At 38.2% G+C, this 18,404-nt stretch overlaps 1 long non-coding RNA gene across 2 annotated transcripts; it reads right to left on the bottom strand.

The window, feature by feature from the left end:
• Positions 1-8,171: 8,171 nt before the first annotated feature.
• On the bottom strand, positions 8,172-10,434 carry LOC126703339 (uncharacterized). Of its 2 annotated transcripts, none has more exons than XR_007648017.1 (4): positions 10,081-10,434; positions 9,389-9,454; positions 9,113-9,258; positions 8,172-8,850 (listed from the first exon to the last, which is right to left on the bottom strand). It is a non-coding gene; the product is annotated as an uncharacterized LOC126703339 (long non-coding RNA). The 2 variants fall into 2 exon arrangements; XR_007648016.1 differs by having other exon boundaries at positions 9,389-9,458; positions 10,081-10,432.
• Positions 10,435-18,404: the final 7,970 nt, after the last annotated feature.

Below are 18,404 nucleotides of genomic sequence, written 5' to 3'. Positions count from 1 at the left end.
ACACCATAAGGATGAAGCGACATATGTATATCATTTCATCCCTATCATTCCGTCACTATCATGTTTTTAAAGCTATAACATATGTAGTATTAATGTTGTGATTGTTTGTTTGTTTCTTTCTTTCAAATGATAGGAAAATATTCTCAAAGTGCAAGAGGATCATTGTCAAGATCCTAATGCAATTCCCCTTACACAAGAGGAGATCTCAAACTTGGTATTTAAGAAGAAGTCCGGTATTGTAAAAGGACTTGGCATGAAACCTTCCTCTTCTCTAGTAACCACCTCTTCATCTAATTCCTTAATGGAGTATATCTAATGGCTAGAAAATGAGATAATTGAGCTCAAAGAGGCAAGAGCTAAGGACCAAGAGGAACGAGTTAGGGACCAAGAGGCACGAGCTAAGCAAGAGGAGGTCCAAAAGAATATTCTTAACTTTTTGAGGAGCAAGGGTTATGATTACGCTCTTACCTATGGGGGTGGTTCAACTTCAAGTTAAAACACTTTTTGGTTAGTACTTTATTTTAGCAATTGACCCACAGTACATGGTGTGACTACTCTTAATGCATTGTTAGAAATGTTTCTTATAACATAATTAATGTTTTTACTTTACGATTTTAATGTAGTATTATTTTTATATTTGTGCAGATTTCTTATTGGTGGCTTTTAGGAGATTTACTTTTGGTATTACTTGAAGGCATATGAGGACATCTTCCGTTAGTTCTAATTATATTATGCTACACTTTTTGTATTGTTATAAAACATCTTTAGTTATTGCATATGTTGCAAACAATTATTGTATGGAAGGAGTTTGAATTGGACACTTGTTTTATTTTTTACTTGTGGAATGTATGGATCTTTTTTTATAAATGTGTTGTTGAAATAAATGTATTATTCAAATGTGAGGTTTTAATAATGTAATAACAGGTTACAGGTTAATATCAAAGCCATTAAAAAAAAAAAACAGAAAATAAGTTTCAGTGACGAATATTTTCGTCACAAATATAGCAACAAAAAATTGTTTTAGTGATGAAATATTTCGTCGTTAAATGTAGCAAAATTTTGTAAGAAATGGTTTTAGTGACGAAAATTTTTGTTACTATATGTGCTTGGATTTTCTTAAAAATAGTTTTAGTGATGAACTTTTTCGTCACTATATGTACCTGAAAGTTTATCACTAAAACTATTTTTGGGTAGACATAGTGACGAAAAAGTTTGTCACTAAATATGATTTAATAAACTAAAGTGTTTTTAGTGACGAAATATTTTTGTTACTGAATAGTGTTTTTAGCGAGGAAAACATTTAGCGACAAAACGTTTTCGTCGCTAAAAGTAAAAAAAAAAAAAATCAAATCGGACTTTTAATAACGAAATTTTTCGTCACCAGGACTTTTAGTGATGGTTTTCGTCGCTAAATGTTTAAAAAAAAAAAAATCAAATCGGACTTTTAAGGACGAAATTTTTCGTCACCAGGACTTTTAGTGATGGGGTTTCAGCGACGAAATGAGTTTCATCGCTAAAAGTCTGATTTCATCAATAAAGGTCCTTAGTGATGAAAAACTAGACTTTTAGTGACGAATTTTTCGTCTCTGAAAATACATTTTGTTGTAGTGAATGTATGTCAAAATGGTCACAAGACCCATGTACAAGAGATAAACGTATCTAAAGTAGAAAGAAAAGAAAAATATACATAAAATCCTCACTACATCCCTCAATATCAACACTCCCTCTAACAAAAATCTCATATACTAACTCTCTCCCTAAGTTTGACTACTCTCATATCCAAAACTACTCCCTCTTTTTGTCACGAGTGACAAAGGGTAAGTATATAAAGTAGACATCTCGTCAGCACTGGAAGAGCTAGCATCTCCATCATCCTCATCATCGAAAGCAGTAGCATCACCATCATCATCCTCATCCTCAGAAGCCTCTGGAGTAGGTGGAGGAGAAGCAACGAAGCCACCCATGACAGCCTGGCGTCGTGCAATACGACCAACATGGGTGTTCACCCGTGACAACTCATCACTGAGAATGTCGAGGCGAGCATCCATGCACTGAAGCTGTGCCGTGATGTCCTCGAGAGTCACACCGCTTGTAGAAGAAGAGGGAGCCGATGTGGATGGAGCTGAAAGAGTGGGAGGAGCTGCCAACCCGGATTGCCTCGAACGTAGCTGCGACTCGCTCCGTTTAACGGTAGCAGCATCTATAGCTCCCATAACGTGGAAGTGGTCGGACACAGGAAAGGGAACAGAAAAATGGCGTAAAATCCTCATGACAGCCGAAGGGAAGATGAGCTTATCACGGGTCGCCGAATCCCTATGTACATCTATGATAGAAAGAATGAAATGAGAGGGAAAATTTATAGTAAGATGCTCTAACAGAGATAGCAAAAATCGAGCATGGGGCTTTGTAATAGAGTTAGAGTGAGATAAAGGATGTAAAACAAAAGTCATGACCATGTTAAGAAACCGAGGGCCTTTGGCAAAAGCAAAGGCCGTACAAGAAGTAAACTGACGCTCACCCCAATCAGAAAGGCACTCACAAAAAGAAGAAATAACCTCGTCTTTAGACACAGTCTTAAGACGATCACAATCGGGATAGTCAGGATGGTCTACCCTGGGGACACAGAGCACATCGGATACAATATCCAAAGTGACCACTATGCATGTACCTCGAATGCAAGTGACAAAGAGAGGTACTGAATAATCAAATTCATGCATGTTGGAGTAAAACTCTTGAATCAGCACAAATGGACAAGTGACCGAGACGTCACACAGTGACTCCCATTCCCTACTGTGGATGACAGTGGGAAGGTTAGTGTCGGAGAAGTCTAGCACAATGACTTGGCGTTTCGAATGAATGCCTCGTCTAGATAAGTTCTCAAAGAAGTCCGATTTGGCCTTCTCATCACTGAACCGGATAGGATCAGAAGAAGTGGATGCCTCGGAATGAAGAGGGTTCCGAGACGGAGTAGATTTGCGTTTGGGTGCCATAGAAGCAGACTAACGTAAACAGGAGAGAGAGAGAGGGAGAAAGAGACATTCAGAAAAGTCCCAAGCAGCAAAATATATCAAAATATATTGAATAGAAGGTACGTATGTATGGGAATGCATGAACATGAGACATGCAAAGGTAATTGCATCATGAGCTCAGGCCAATCTAATCCTACCAGCACACAAGTTTGCAACAAGGTAAACACACATCTAAGAATGCATGAAACATTGTTATAATGCACATGAGATGTAATGCATGAAGTTTTAAGATCAAAAACACAAACCCATCCCAAAAATTTTGCAAAAACCTCTTTGATTTTGAAAAAACCCAAATTTTTCATCAAACCCCAAAAGTTAGGTCATAAAAGATGAAATGCATGAAAAAGACGGATTAGGACCCTTACCAAGTGAAGAAAAACTTGATCTAGGCTGAAAAATCCTTGAGGAAGAGGTTTGGAGTGAGTGAGAGAGGTTTTTGGAGGTGAAGAGTCAAGAAAGATCGAGAGAGATCGAGCGAAATGAGTCTAAGATCGCAAGAACCCTTTTATATAGAACCTCAGTAATTCTCAACAGATCGAGAGGTGTCAAGAGGTGTCGAGATTTAAAGGGTTCGACAGATGCAGCTATCGAGTAAGTGTCCAAGGCAAAAAGAAGCTCGATGAATCAAGGATCTGTCGAGGAGCTATTGAGGGGACAGAAAGTTGCTCGATCGATCGACCTAGCTATTGAAAGGTGTCGAGATTGCGATAAAAAGCAACTGAAGAGCTCGATAGATAAGCTAGGTGTCAAGAGGTGTCTAGGAGCTGTCGAGATTGCTTAAAAACTATTTTTCAAAGAAGAGAAAAACACAGCCATGAATGCAATCAAACATGCAACTCAACCAAGGATCCAAAAAAAAACATTTTGAACTCTTAAAAACATCTCTCAACAAAAAAATGATAAACACATAGATCCAGAAACACACACACATACTAAACAAGTCTAACCAATTTTATATTTCAAAAACAAGTCAAGACAGTTTAGTGAGCATACATTAACACATATAAACCTTGTGGTGGCTAAATCACATTGTACCTGCACATATATCAAGAGTAGCAAAGAATATTGCGTGTTATGTGTGAAAAACATCGCAAGATTGCATAAGCGTCTACATGTTATGACGATTTGAGATATGAGAAAATCACTTTAACTCATACATAATCATAACTGTTTGATGGGGACTATCACCTTCGAGGTACATCTTATAACTCTCACATCTCTTAGAATACATGCTTGCAATCATATATAAATCATTTTGATCTTTTTGCTTTTATTTTTCTTTGCATATTTGTTTTTCTTTTAAGCAAACCATGCATGAGCATATAAGAGAGAGAAAAGAAATACCCAATTATGTTAAGCATTTGACATTCCACTTTTGCTATGCTGAAGCATACAAATGCCATTTCATGATTGGTGAGCAACAGTGGTGAGATGGTTATTTATACCTTTCTTTTAGAACTTTTTAGTCATTCCCGTTAAAAAGAGTGATACGAGTGTTAAGTACAAAAGATTACTTAATCTTACTCATCACAAACACAAGTCACAAAGCTTACTTGCTTAGTTGTGCATAGAGATGCTCATCTAAGCTACAAAATATATAAAATTTAGAAAACTTTGTTTCAATGGCCATCCAAGGTACACAAGTACCAATGTACACAAAACACATACTGTTTTTGTATTTTTCTAATTTTTCAGTTTTTTTATTTTTATATGAAAAACAAAATAAACAAACAAAAACATGTTAAACAAAACAAAGCATAAAAACTAGACTAACTCAAAACTTGAAAGCAAAACACACAAATAATGCAAACACAAAAACAAGAAGAGAAAGAGAGAAAAAAGTGATAGAATCACTTATAGCTCTTTTCCTTCCACACCTTGGAAGAACCTTTCCTTTAAGTAAACCCTTGAACCGACAGTGAAGGGGAAGAATTGAAACCGTTCAAGTTCGAAAGGAACATGAGGGCTTTGAGAAGATCTCCAAGGGGAGCAAAAGAGGATGGAAACTAATTCTGGTTTCCCGATGAGATCATGCCGTTGCTCTGTTGAGTGGCTAACCATTTATAGCAATTAGGTCGAGTATGACCAGCTGCTCTACAGTGATGACAGAGATACTGCTTCTTTTGTTTAGATTTTTAAGAGTTAGCCTTCTTAACCCTAGAGTTTTTAACTTCTTTCTTATCCTACTTAAGGGGTACTCCTAAGATAGATTTACCTTTGTCTATGTTCTCACTAGCTAAATCAGTTTTGACATTAGTGTTCTCAATTTCAACATTATTACTAGGAGGAACAAAAATAGTAGTAATAGCAAAAGCAATACTAGAAGAAGAGAAATCATACCCTAAACCGATTCGATCTAAAGCAGATTTCTGAATACTGAGCATCTTGTCAAGCTTTACACTTGAAGTCCTTTCCAATTGAGCTCTGACTTGAAATAGCTTCGCTTCAAGCTTCTTGGTCTTCTTAGCCAAGAAATTATTCTCAAATCTCAGTGCTCCAATAGTTTGATTGGCTTCATCAAACTTTGTGAAAATCTCTTCACGATCAAGCTCCACATCATTGAGCTTCTTGGTGGCCAGCCTATAAAGTTTCTCATGCTTCTCAGAAACCTTGTACAATTTCTTATAGGCTATATGGATACCATCTTGATCATCCATCTTCTCAAACTTAAATTCCACCAAATCCTCTTCTTCATCTACATCTTCAACAATCCCCTCAGTAGGATTGACAGTGGCAGTGAAGGCATTCAGAATTCCATCATTCTCATTTTCTGAATCATCCTCAGGTTCTATGTCACTCAATGTAGCAGCAAGTGTCTTACTCTTCCCAATGCTCTTGAGATATGTAAGGCACTCCTATTTCATATGTCTAAAGCCTTGACACCCGAAGCACTTTGGTCCTGAGGGAACAGTGTATTGATCGCCATCCCTGCATCCTTCTTCCTCATTTTCTGAATCATCCTTAGGTTTTGTGTCACTCAATGTAGCAGCAAGTGCCATGCTCTTCCCAAGGCTCTTGAGATATGTAGGGCACTCCTGTTTCATATGTCCAAAACCTTGACACCCGAAGCACTTTGGTCGTGAGGGAACAGTGTACTGACCGCCATCCCTGCATCCTTTTTCCCTTTGTCTTGACTCTAGAACGGTGAGGAGTTAGATTGCCTACGGTCTTTGTCGAAGCCCTTCCCATTGGCGTTCTTCATAAACTTCTTGAATTGCCTTGTAATATAGGACTTCATCTTAGAATCTTCATCGTCTAAAGACTCATCAGTATTATTGCTCTTGGCCTTCAATGTCGTGCTCTTGCTCTTGCTCGATTTCCCAATCCTTGTCAAACCCAACTCATAGGTCCGCAGATTTCCAACCAACTCTGTCAAAGGAATTTTATCAATATCCTTTGATTCCTCAATCGCGGTGATCTTGGCATGAAATCTCTCGGGTAGAGATCTGAGCACATTTCTCACAATCTTGGGTTCAGGAATGGTTTCTCCAAGATTGAAAGCTGAGTTCACTATGTCCTTGAGCTTGGCATAGAACTCATTAAACGATTCATCCTCCTCCATCTTGATCTCTTCAAAGCTAGTAGTGAGCCTTTGAAGCTTCGAGTCCTTGACAGCCTTTGTTCCCTCATAGGTTGTTTGGAAAATGGTTCATGCTTCCTTCGCAGTTTCAATGAAGGATATCTTCTTGAACTCCTCATTTGTAATCGCACTGAATAAGACATTCAATGCCCTACTGTTAAAGTTTGCTGTCTTGATCTTAGCATCATCCCAATCGGCCGGCGCTTTTGTAGGCTTAGTCCAGTCTATCTCCATAGCTTGCCACACTTTCTCATCTAAAAACTGCAAGAAAGCTCTCATGCGTACTTTCTAGTATGCATAGTTAGTGCCATCAAATAAAAGAGGTATAATAAGAGACTGTCCTCTATCCATTACAAACAAGGGTCAATGGATCGCACAGCAAAGATCAACCCTAATCAGAGTGTGCCTACTCTGATACTACTTGATAGGCCAAAAACGTATTGACCCCTTGTGATAAATTAATTGATTAATTAATCAAGTTTATTAATTAACCAAATTAACATACAAAGCGTGTGGTAGCATAAACAAATCACCAATTAAACTAAGTATGTAGAGGAAAATAAATTAACACGGTGATTTGTTTACGAATGAGGAAAACCTACACGGTAAAAACCCTACCGAGGGATTTTAAGGTTACAATTCCCAAGAATTCACTATTATCACAACAAGCAGATACAAGTAAAGAAATCTCAGTACCTTATACCAACCTATAGTTAAACTCTTACCCCAATACCCAATTGGATTGTTCTGTAGTGACAATCTCTCCTTTTCAATGCACGGCTCCTAGTACATGACTAACCAATTACGCAGATCCCAATACGCGACTTCAATCACCAACTAGAGAAGGATGTTGGCTGCAAAGTTCTTCAGTTCATCACACGATAAAAATTAAGAAGCTCCTTGGTTACAAAACTCCCACGGTGTACAAACACAACAGCTTCTTCAAGAGAGAGATGAACTAGGGCAAATTCTGTCTCCAATCACAATTTGCATGAACAAAACTTTTCTCCACACTTGTGCAACTTGTGTCACATTTGACGGCCCTGAAAATAATCTTTATATATGTCTAGGGTTGTGAGAAAAGAAATCCCAAACATATACCCACGGATTGAATGAAAACAAAACTGAGAAATCTATTTTTCATAAACCTCGATAAATACCCTATCTGTCGAGCAGCTGTTGAGCCACAAGATTCAGACAACTCTCTAAGCCTCAATAGATGCTAGCTGTCGAGTTTTAATGAGCAGCACTTTCACACTTGATTCTTGAACAGACTTACATGGCTTTAACACTTGAACTTGAAGTCTTTTTTCTTGAAGTATTAAACACATCCTAGATCTACCCAATTACAAGTAAAGTGTGTTTTGTCAAAGTATTAGCCAATTACATAAAAATTGTGACATATGATCCTAACATTGAATCACATATGTCCTAACAGGGTATACTATGTATTCATCGCTTCTGGGTCAATGAAATGCAATTATGTTAACCTGCTCCAAAATATGCTGATAATTATAATAATTGATATATTCAAATTATGTTACATAATTATGCTGAGAACATATTGCAACCCGTGTCTCTACACGTTGTCATGTCATTCCAAAATAGTGCAGTAACGTTACAAGTTTAACTAAGTTCTACATCCGCTTACGTAAACAGTAATTCCATGACATAAAGTAGTACCAAAACAATTACATTGCAAAATGATAGTATCTAAATTGCAACAAAGTAAATGGTCAATTGCCACATGCAACATAATCATCCCACATTGCGTCAGTAATATCGTCCTTAAATTAGGCCATCAGTCTCTTCAATGCATCTAACATTTCCACTACATGCCTTTGGGTTGCTAAGCTTGTTGATGCTCCAGTATCGCCACTGCCTTCAATATTAGTCTCATTGCCTTTGACAACACTCTTCTTATTGTGCTAAACAATTCATCACATCGATTATTAATGCGTATGAAATTGTGTAGAGCATAGTGCATAACAATGACGTAACGCTGCCTACTTCGCTTGAAGTTTGGTATTAAATTCAAAATGGAGGAACGAGCCTTCAGCACTCCAAAAGATCGCTCAATAACCATCCACAAGGATGACTACCTATAGTTATACAACTCTTTCTTCAGTGTTGGCCGTCTATTGCTTGAGCGAAACTCCTGAGTATGGTACCTAGTTGACTTGTAAGGGCAGAGAAAACTAGTGCCAATTAATAGGCCCGAATCCACCAAGTAGTATGACCCTACACACACACATAACCAGCCATTACGCACTTAAGTTGTTCATAAACATTATACTTTCAATGGAGAATAACATTCTTAAAGTTGCAGTAATGTTATTATAAAGTAATATATTTCTATTTAAATTGATAAAGAGACATAATAATTACATATATAGACAAAACAACCCACCCAGCCAAAATAAATGAAAAACTTACTAAAAAAGAAAAAGAAGAAAAAAAATTCAGTATAAACAGAATAACATAAATATCCATATTCTTTTACCTTTTTTCCTAGTCCCCCAATTCCAACATATTATCGGCTGGTGCGTAGATCGACATCTTTGAACTCTCTCGGACTCATTTTCATTCTTTGCCTGGGATTTATCTTATTTCTAACCCACATTCTTTTAGTTCAAATAGCTTAACGATCTAACCAAATTGAGAAGAAAAACAAAATCATCTTAAAACCATTAACTACACAAATCTACCACTCACATTAGGTATTAACCCAACATATAAGAAGCAAAGAAATAAAATGAGAGGACTGAGGGGGACTAACCTGAGTGAGATTCGGCTGATGAGGACAAGAGAGAAAAGGGATGGTGATAGCTCTGCTGGTTTGATACTATCTTAATAAATAGAAGAGAAAGATCAGAAGAAATGAGACTAGGAGTACATAAAACAAGTAGAATTCTCCCAATCCAACCTACTAAAACTTCATGTTCTACCACAACATAGGCATTATAGTAGCAATAATTCCTCAGGAGAAAAGCTTCACAGCTCAACTTAAAGATATCATGATAGATAATAACTCCTATACTAGAACTACTAAGAATAAGCTCAAATCTTCGAAACACAAACCCAAGGATATTTCAAGCATTGAGACGCTAAAGCCAACCCCTTATACTACATCTTTGTTTTACATAATTCAGATTTTAAGACGTTCACTAAAAATCTCCAAAGGGACTACCCATAGTCTGATTTCTAAACAAAGGCAACACCTTTTTTTTTCCTTCCCCTTTAAACCCAAGGCACAGCAAGACACAAAAATAATACCGTGACCCCAATAACACCAAACACCTGGGATCCACCGACCTAACCTCACAAATCTAGGCCGCCGGTCCTCGACCATTGACGCACCCACGCTTCACTAGGTTTCGTACACATTATCAAAATATCAAAACGTTCCACAATAAATAAAAGAGAAACATGAAATGAAGCTAAACGAAAAAAGAAATGGGAGGAGGTTACCTGTTTATAGTTTACAATGAGGGAGGAGGTGGACTTTTAATGGCGAAAACTGTCGTTGTTGGCATAGTTCGCGACTCAAAAGTGATGGCAAGAAATCCAATGTGGGGGCATTTGTGGTGGAGACTAGCGAGTTTGGGCAATGTGATTGTCAAAACCCAAGACAATGGCTGAAAATCTGAAATGAAAGAGTGAAAGTGGGGGAGAGAGAGTGGCTCGTACTATACTTTCTCTCACGTGGGTGGGTGTCAGGAGTTAGGGCATACCACCACACGAAACAAAAGTAACTTCAAAACCAAAAGAAAAAAATGTGTGGAGGAGGAAAACTTGGAAAGTCAAGTTAAAGTCAGGACTAGCAGCCAAGCACAGTGACAGACTGACAATGTAGTGTCGCTGATGCTGAGAATAGAAAAAGTATGCGTTGTGCGAGAGAGAGAGAGAGAGAAAGAGAGATTCACTGAGAGAGACGGTAAAATAAAGGCGTAAATGTATTTTTAGTCCCTATGTTTTGGGGTCATTTTTATTTTGGTCCCTATATTTTCATTTTATCACTTTTAGTTCCTAAACCAATTAACGTGTAATATTTAAGTCCTTAACGTCAACCAACTAACAGAAAAGCTGACGTGGCTGACAGCACATTAAAATAATAATTAAAAAATATTTTTTAACATTAAAAAATTGCCACATCAGCATCAAAATTAATTTTAATTAAATAAAAAAAATTAAAAACAAAAATTACATGATGTGAGGTCTAAGAAACAAAATAAATCCTCCGTTGGCCCCATCTTAAGAAACAAAATGAAGTGAGATCTAATTTTAACTAAATAAAAAAAAAAAATTAAAAACAAGAACATCAAACCCAGAAATAAATAAACCTAGCAACGACATCAAATCCAGAATCAAAGAGCAAACCTAGAAATAAATCCCAACCATCTAAAGCTCTCTCTCTCTCGGACTTAAAGGTAACAAGCCTAGCCCCATCTTCACCAACTAGATCTCTTCGAAGACAAGTCTACTATGTTCAGAGCCCATCTCGTGACTCCCACGATGGTGAGAAGACAACGACGTCGTTTCACTCCACACCAGTTCTCAGCCCAGTGGGATCTCCACCTCATTCTCACTCCTCCATGGGCCACCACTTGCGTGAGTCTTCGAAAAGTCATTTTTCTAGGTCTCTAAAACCCGGATCCCGAAAGATCTCCCCAAACGACGAGTCGCGTGGCGGAGGCCAAAGAAAAGGTCAGAAGCCATGGAAGGACCAGTGTGATGTGATTGAAGAAGGACTTCTTGAAGATCGGCACCGAGATCGGCGATTGTGGTGGGTCAGATCGGCATCTCTCTCCTCCGCCGATCCTAGCGAGTCCACTTCAACCATCGAAGTGGTGGCGCTCTTCTTCAAATCGGTCATTCTGTTTGGGTCTTGCTAGGTTTTGCTGGGGTTTGTCTTGTGGATCATGCTGTTTGGGTCTTGAGACCGTGATAGTTCATCTTGATTTTGAGTGGTCATGTTGTTTGGGTCTTGAGACCGAGTGAGTTGTTCTTGTTGGGAATGAATGGGAGAACTCGGGTTCATCAATGAAAGAGTGAGAGGTGATAATTTGTTTTTTCTTTTCTTTGGTGTTCTTGTGATGGGTTTACGTTCTTGGATATTGGATTTGATTTGGGAAGAACAAGCTGTAAAATGAAGAACATGAAGAAATTTTTTGATCTCTGTTTCTTTTTTTTTTTTTTTTTTCATTTGTGTTGTTGTGATTTGGGTCTATGTTTGTGTTTGATCTCTGTTTTTTTTTTCTTTTTTCGTTTGTGTTGTTGAAATCTGGGTTTGAGTTATTGGTTGCTGGGATTGTTTTCTTGTAATCTGGGTTTGAGTTCTTCGTTGCTAGGTTTGATTGGGAAGAAGCAAAAGAACAAGTTGTAATGATTTTATGAAAATTAATAATTATAAATAATATTTTTTTTAAATTAAATTAGATTTAAGGTTTTTTTTTAAAAAAAATTAATAATATTTTAATCGTCATGTTAGTGCCACATCAGCGCCACGTCAGTTATTAAAGTTTTCCGTTAGCCATGTCAGTTTTTTCTGTTAGTTGAGTGACGGTAAGGACTTAAATATCACGCGTTAATTGGTTTAGGGACTAAAAGTGGTAAAATGAAAATATAGGGACCAAAATAGAAATGACCTCAAAACATAAGGACTAAAAGTGTATTTACACCTAAAATGAATAAATAAGATGTAAGAGCATCCACAGCAGTGGAGTTAAAAATTTAGCTTTTTAGCTCCACTAAAAGTTACTTTATCTATTATATCTACACACATACTGCAGCTGTGGGTCTATTTTAGCTATCAACGCAATTAAATAATATAAACATCACAATAAAATAATAAATACACTACAATAAAATAATATATCTCACTAACAAAAAAAATACATACACAGCACCAACCACCTCAATCATCAGCCACAGCCGCCACCGCCACCACCACCGGCCACAACCACCACTCTACTTGGCAACCACAACACAACATAGAAAAAAAAAAAAAAAAAAACCACAACCACAATCACAATCACAACCCCATCGCCACCAGTCACCACAACCATAATCCACAAACCCACTTTCAAAATCATCCACTACCACAGCCAAAATCAACCACCACCACCACAACCATCAAACCCATATGAAAATACATTTAAAACAAAAACAAAAACAAACTCAATCACAACAAAGAGAATAGAGAGATGGCATGGGTCTGATTGGAGGACTGGTCGGCGTGGGCTGGGACAGCGATGACGTGGGCTGGGAGATGAGAGAGATGAGAGCTTAAGAGATGAGAGCTTCACAGACGGCGACGACATGGGCTGGGATGGCGTGGGTCGGCGACGGCATGGGTTGGGATGGAGTGGGACGACGACGATGTAGGCTGGGACAGCGACGGCGTGGGTTGGGAGATGAGAGAGATGAGAGCTTGAGAGATGAGGGAGATGAGAGATTGAGAGTGATGATGAGAGTGGACTATGAGATAGAATAAAAGAAATGAAAAAAAAAATATATAGTGAGTTGCATTATTTTAATCGGTGTTGGAATAAAATTTTTTTTTTTTTTTTTTTTTAGATGTCTGCTATAGTGCACATCTATAGATAGATATGTACTGTAGCAAATCAGCTAAAATTTATAAGTTTGCCTCCACTGCTGCAAGCCTTTTTTAGTATATTGGTGGAGCTAAAATAGCATTATAGCTTTTTAGTTCCACTGCTGCAAATGCTCTAAATTATGTGATAAAGATGGCTTGTTGGAAAGATAAAAAAGTAAAATGTGTGATGGAGGAAAACTTGGGAATACAAAACTCAAAAGGAATAACGTGTGTAGTCGGCTAGTAGTAGCCGTGTAGGTCACATAAAGTTAAAAGAGATAGAGAAGAGAGATAAGGTGCCTTTAATGTGTTTGTTTGGTTTTTCGTTTTTTGTTTTTTAACTTAGTTTAAAGTTTAAGCAGTATTATATTTATATGTTAGACAAAGGGTCCGTTTGGATAAGGCTGAAAACTGAAAACTAAAAACTGAAAATTGAAAAACACTGTAGCAAAATAATTTTTAAATGTGTGAATAGTACCATGGGACCCATTTTTAATGAAAAAGTTGCTGAAAAATCAAATTTGTGGGTCCGTAAACAGTGCACACCATACACTATTTACGGAAAAAAGTCAAATATTGCGGCTATTATTCATGAACAGTAGCTGCAACAATGAATGAACAGTAAAAAAATTGGCCAGAAACGCATGCAAAAAAAAAAAAAAAAGCTGAAAACTCAAAACGTGTGTTTGGGAAACGCAAGCGCGCTTCCCAAACGCACACTAAATATATATATATATATTGTTAGGTTCTAAAAGTTTAGAACAATTGGCAAATTGTGAACACAAACTTGTCTAGATATAGATCCTAGAGTCTATAGGTATTATTAGACAATACTCAATGTGATTCAAGTCAAGATTCAAGAACATAAAGGTGCAGGAAGTGTAGGGAATTTAACCAAAAATTCCTAATCTGTGAGAAACAAAACAAATAGAGAAAACACACGTCAAAGAAAATAATCACACGCACAAGACAATATTTACGTGGTTCGGCAATTTGCCTACGTCCACGGAGTTGCAGGGATTTCACTATTATCAGGGAAAATACAATAGTGCACAAGAACACTCTCAAGAAACCCAAATCCCAATTACACCATAGCACTCTCTCACAGAAAAAATAAGAATAGAAGTTGGCTGCCTCTCTTTTCTCTATTTTCTCTCATGCGGCTAGGTTAATTGGAATTACCCCTTTTCTTTTTAATCTCATGGCTGCACATCTTCTTAAGCATAATATATATATATATATATATATATATATATGTCAAAAGTCGGCTGGAGTAACAAATCCTATTACAAATAGGATTTGTTCAATAGTTGGACGTGGGCTTGTGGCAATTCAAGCCACACACGGCCCACTTCAACAAATCTCCACCTTGGCTTGAATTGATCAAGCTACACGAGCAAACTCCTCCATTAGCTCCACCTTAGCCCTTAAGGGCTCACAAGCTGCAAACATCAGCCACAATCCTCCATAACACAATCCCTCATCCCTGCAACTCATCCTCCTGTCCTCAAGCTAGAAGACCAATTGAAGCTGCGCACAGCTTCAACTTCTCAATAGTGACACCCTTAGTCAACATGTCTGCCGGGTTCTTAGATCCACAAATCTTCTCAAGCATTACCAGCTTATCTTCAACAAGGTAACGGATAAAGTGGTATTTTGTCTGTATGTGCTTCGACTTTGAATGAAAAGCCAAATTTTTGGCAAGAAAGATTGCACTCTGGCTGTCACTGTGTAGAATGCCCATCTCCTGCTTCTTACCCAATTCATCTAAGAAACCACGTAGCCAAATCATCTCCTTTCCAGCTTCAGTTGCTGCAACATATTCAGCTTCTGTAGTAGACAAAGTAACAATCTTCTGTAGATTTGAAGCCCATGATATAGCTATACCACCCAGAGTGAAAACAAACCCAGTAGTACTCTTTCTACTATCAATATCACCAGCAAAATCAGCATCTACATAACCCTGCAGTTTCAAACTTGCACCTGTGAAGCAAAGACATGTATCTGATGAACCCTTCAGATATCTCAGAATCCACTTGACTCCCTCCCAATGCTGCTTTCCAGGCCTACTCATGAATCTGCTCACAACTCCCACTGCATGTGCAATGTCTGGCCTTGTACACACCATAGCATACATCAAGCTGCTAATAACTGAGGCATAGGGCACCTTGCTCATATGGTCCCTTTCTTCTTCTGTCTTCGGTGATTGTTCTTTGCTTAGTTTGAAATGACTACCCAAGGGTGTGCTCACTGGTTTAGCTTCATTCATGTTGAACCTGCTGAGAAATTTCTTCACATACTCTGACTGTGAAAGCTTCAATGTACCATTAGCCTTATCTCTAATGATTCTCATACCAAGGATTTGCTTTGCAGCTCCCAAATCCTTCATTGCAAACTGTTTGGACAATTGCTTCTTCAGATTATTAATCTCTTCAATGCTAGACCCTGCAATAAGCATATCATCCACATACAACAGTAATATGATGTAAGAATTGTTAAAAAACTTAACATAGCAACAGTGATCAGCTTCACATCTCTTGAACCCAATTCTGTGCATAAAACTGTCAAATTTCTTGTACCACTGTCTAGGAGCTTGTTTTAGGCCATACAAGCTCTTTCTTAGTTTGCAAACTAAATTCTCTTGTCCTTGAGCAATGAACCCTTCTGGCTGAATCATGTAAAGGTCTTCCTCCAAGTCACCATGAAGGAATGCTGTCTTCACATCTAACTGCTCAAGATGTAAGTTTTCTGTAGCCACCATTCCTAGTACTAGTCTGATTGTTGACATCTTCACAACTGGAGAAAATATCTCTGTGTAGTCAATGTCTTCCTTCTGCTGGAACCCTTTAACAACTAATCTGGCCTTGTAACGTTTGCTACCATCATGCTCATTCTTTATTCTGTATACCCACTTGTTGTGCAAAGCCTTCTTTCCTACTGGCAATTCAGTTAGTTCCCATGTTTGATTCCCCAACAAGGAATCCATCTCATCCTTCATGGCTATCTCCCACTTGCTTGAATTCTCATCTTGCAAGGCTTCATCATAATACTCTGGCTCACCACCATCAGTCAACAGGAGATAATTTAAAGTGGGTGAATAACGCTGTGGAGGTCTAATGTTTCTGGAAGATCTGCGGACTTCAGCTACAGGTGTACTCAGATCTACCTGTGAATTTACATTCTCCTTATCTTCTTCACCCCTTTTCTGGATAGTACCTTCAGTCAATTCATCTAAGTTGACAAACTCAGATTTCTTTTGATCTATCCCTGTAACATCTGACACTACAGTTGACCTGTCCTTGTACATAACCTGTTCATTAAATATCACATTTCTACTTCTGATGATTTTCCTGTTTTGTTCATCCCAAAACCTATAGCCAAATTTCTCATCACCATAGCCAATGAAAAAACATATTTTAGACTTTGCATCAAGTTTACTACGAGCATTAGAATCAATATGAACATAAGAAACACAACCAAAAACTTTTAAGTGTGAAAACTTTACCTCTTTACCGCTCCAAACCTCCTCAGGAAGTCTGAACTCCATGGGAACTGAAGGTCCTCCGTTTATCAGGTAAGCTGCAGTGCTAACAGCATCAGCCCAAAAAGTTTTTGGTAGTCCAGCATGCAACCTCATACTTCTAGCACGCTCATTGAGAGTTCTATTCATGCGCTCAGCCACACCATTCTGCTGTGGTGTCCCAGGAATGGTCTTCTCCATCCTAATTCCCTGTGCAGCACAATACTCACTGAACCCTCCATCTATGTACTCTCCTCCATTATCTGACCTCAAACATTTTACTTTCAAACCTGTTTCTGTCTCAACCATGGCCTTCCACTTCTTAAAGGTTTCAAATACATCTGATTTATTTTTCAGAAAATAAACCCATACCTTTCTACTTGAGTAATCAATGAAAGTGATGTAGTACCTTGAACCTCCAAGGGATGCAACTGGAGAAGGCCCCCACAAATCAGTGTGTACTAACTCCAATTTTCCAGCCTTCGGTGTCCTGCCAGTTTTCAAGAAGCTCACCTTTTTCTGCTTTCCTAAGATGCAACTTTCACACATGTCAAAATCAATGGACTTCAATTCTGGTAGTTTTCCTTTTGACAGTAGCATCTTCATCCCTTTCTCACTCATATGACCAAGTCTGTGGTGCCATAGGCTTGTATCAATACTTGCATCAACAACTGCAATTGTGTCTCTTGGACTTGAGGTCATGTACAGAGTACCAGTCTTCTTTCCACGAGCCAATACCCTAGCTCCCTTTGTAACCTTCCAAGTACCACCAACAAATAGTATTGCATGTCCTTCATCATCAAGTTGTCCAACAGAAATCAGATTCCTCCTCAGGTCAGGAATATGTCGAATCTTCTCCAGTAACCAAACAGACCCATTGGGCAATAATATTCGAACATCTCCCATACCCACAACATCCAAGGCTGAACCATCAGCCAAATACACCTTACCAAAATCACCTGCAACATAATTCTGTATGATTTCTCGGTGTGGAGTGGTATGAAACGAAGCTCCTGAATCCAAAACCCAATCATCAAGTGGACTGTCTACTGCAAGAAGTAATGCATCCTGTACCTCTTCTGTTACAGCATTAGCAGAATCATCTTCATTCTTCTTCTTAGGACTTTTGCATTGATTCTTAAAGTGACCTGTTTTCCCACAATTCCAGCATTGTACTTGTTGGCCTGATCTAGATTTACTTCTGTTCCGATTAGAATTTCTGGATTTTGATCTGCCCCGATTTGAATTTCTGTTATTACCTCTGCCTCTTGTCTTAAGGTTTAGGGCAGAACCAGATCTTGAGGATTCACCTGCATCTCTTCTGCGAATCTCCTCAGCTAGAATTAAATCTCGTATATCATTGTACTTGAGTTTTTCCTTTCCTGTAGAATTGCTTACTGCCATCCTCATTACCTCCCAACTGTTTGGCAAAGAAGCCAAGACGATCAGAGCACGAATCTCATCATCAAAATCAATTTCTACAGACGACAATTGATTTGTGATAGTATTAAATTCATTCAGATGTTGTGCTACTGATGCATTCTCTGCCATCTTCAGATTGAACAGTTTCTTCATCAAGTGCACCTTATTGTTTGCTGACGGCTTTTCATACATACCAGACAAAGCCTTCATCAGATCTGCTGTGGTCTTCTCTTTTACAACATTGTGTGCAACAGA

The sequence above is a fragment of the Quercus robur genome, chromosome 10, assembly GCF_932294415.1.
Source record: "Quercus robur chromosome 10, dhQueRobu3.1, whole genome shotgun sequence".
Classification (NCBI taxonomy): Eukaryota; Viridiplantae; Streptophyta; class Magnoliopsida; order Fagales; family Fagaceae; genus Quercus; species Quercus robur.
This window is presented reverse-complemented; position numbering and strand designations above follow the sequence as displayed.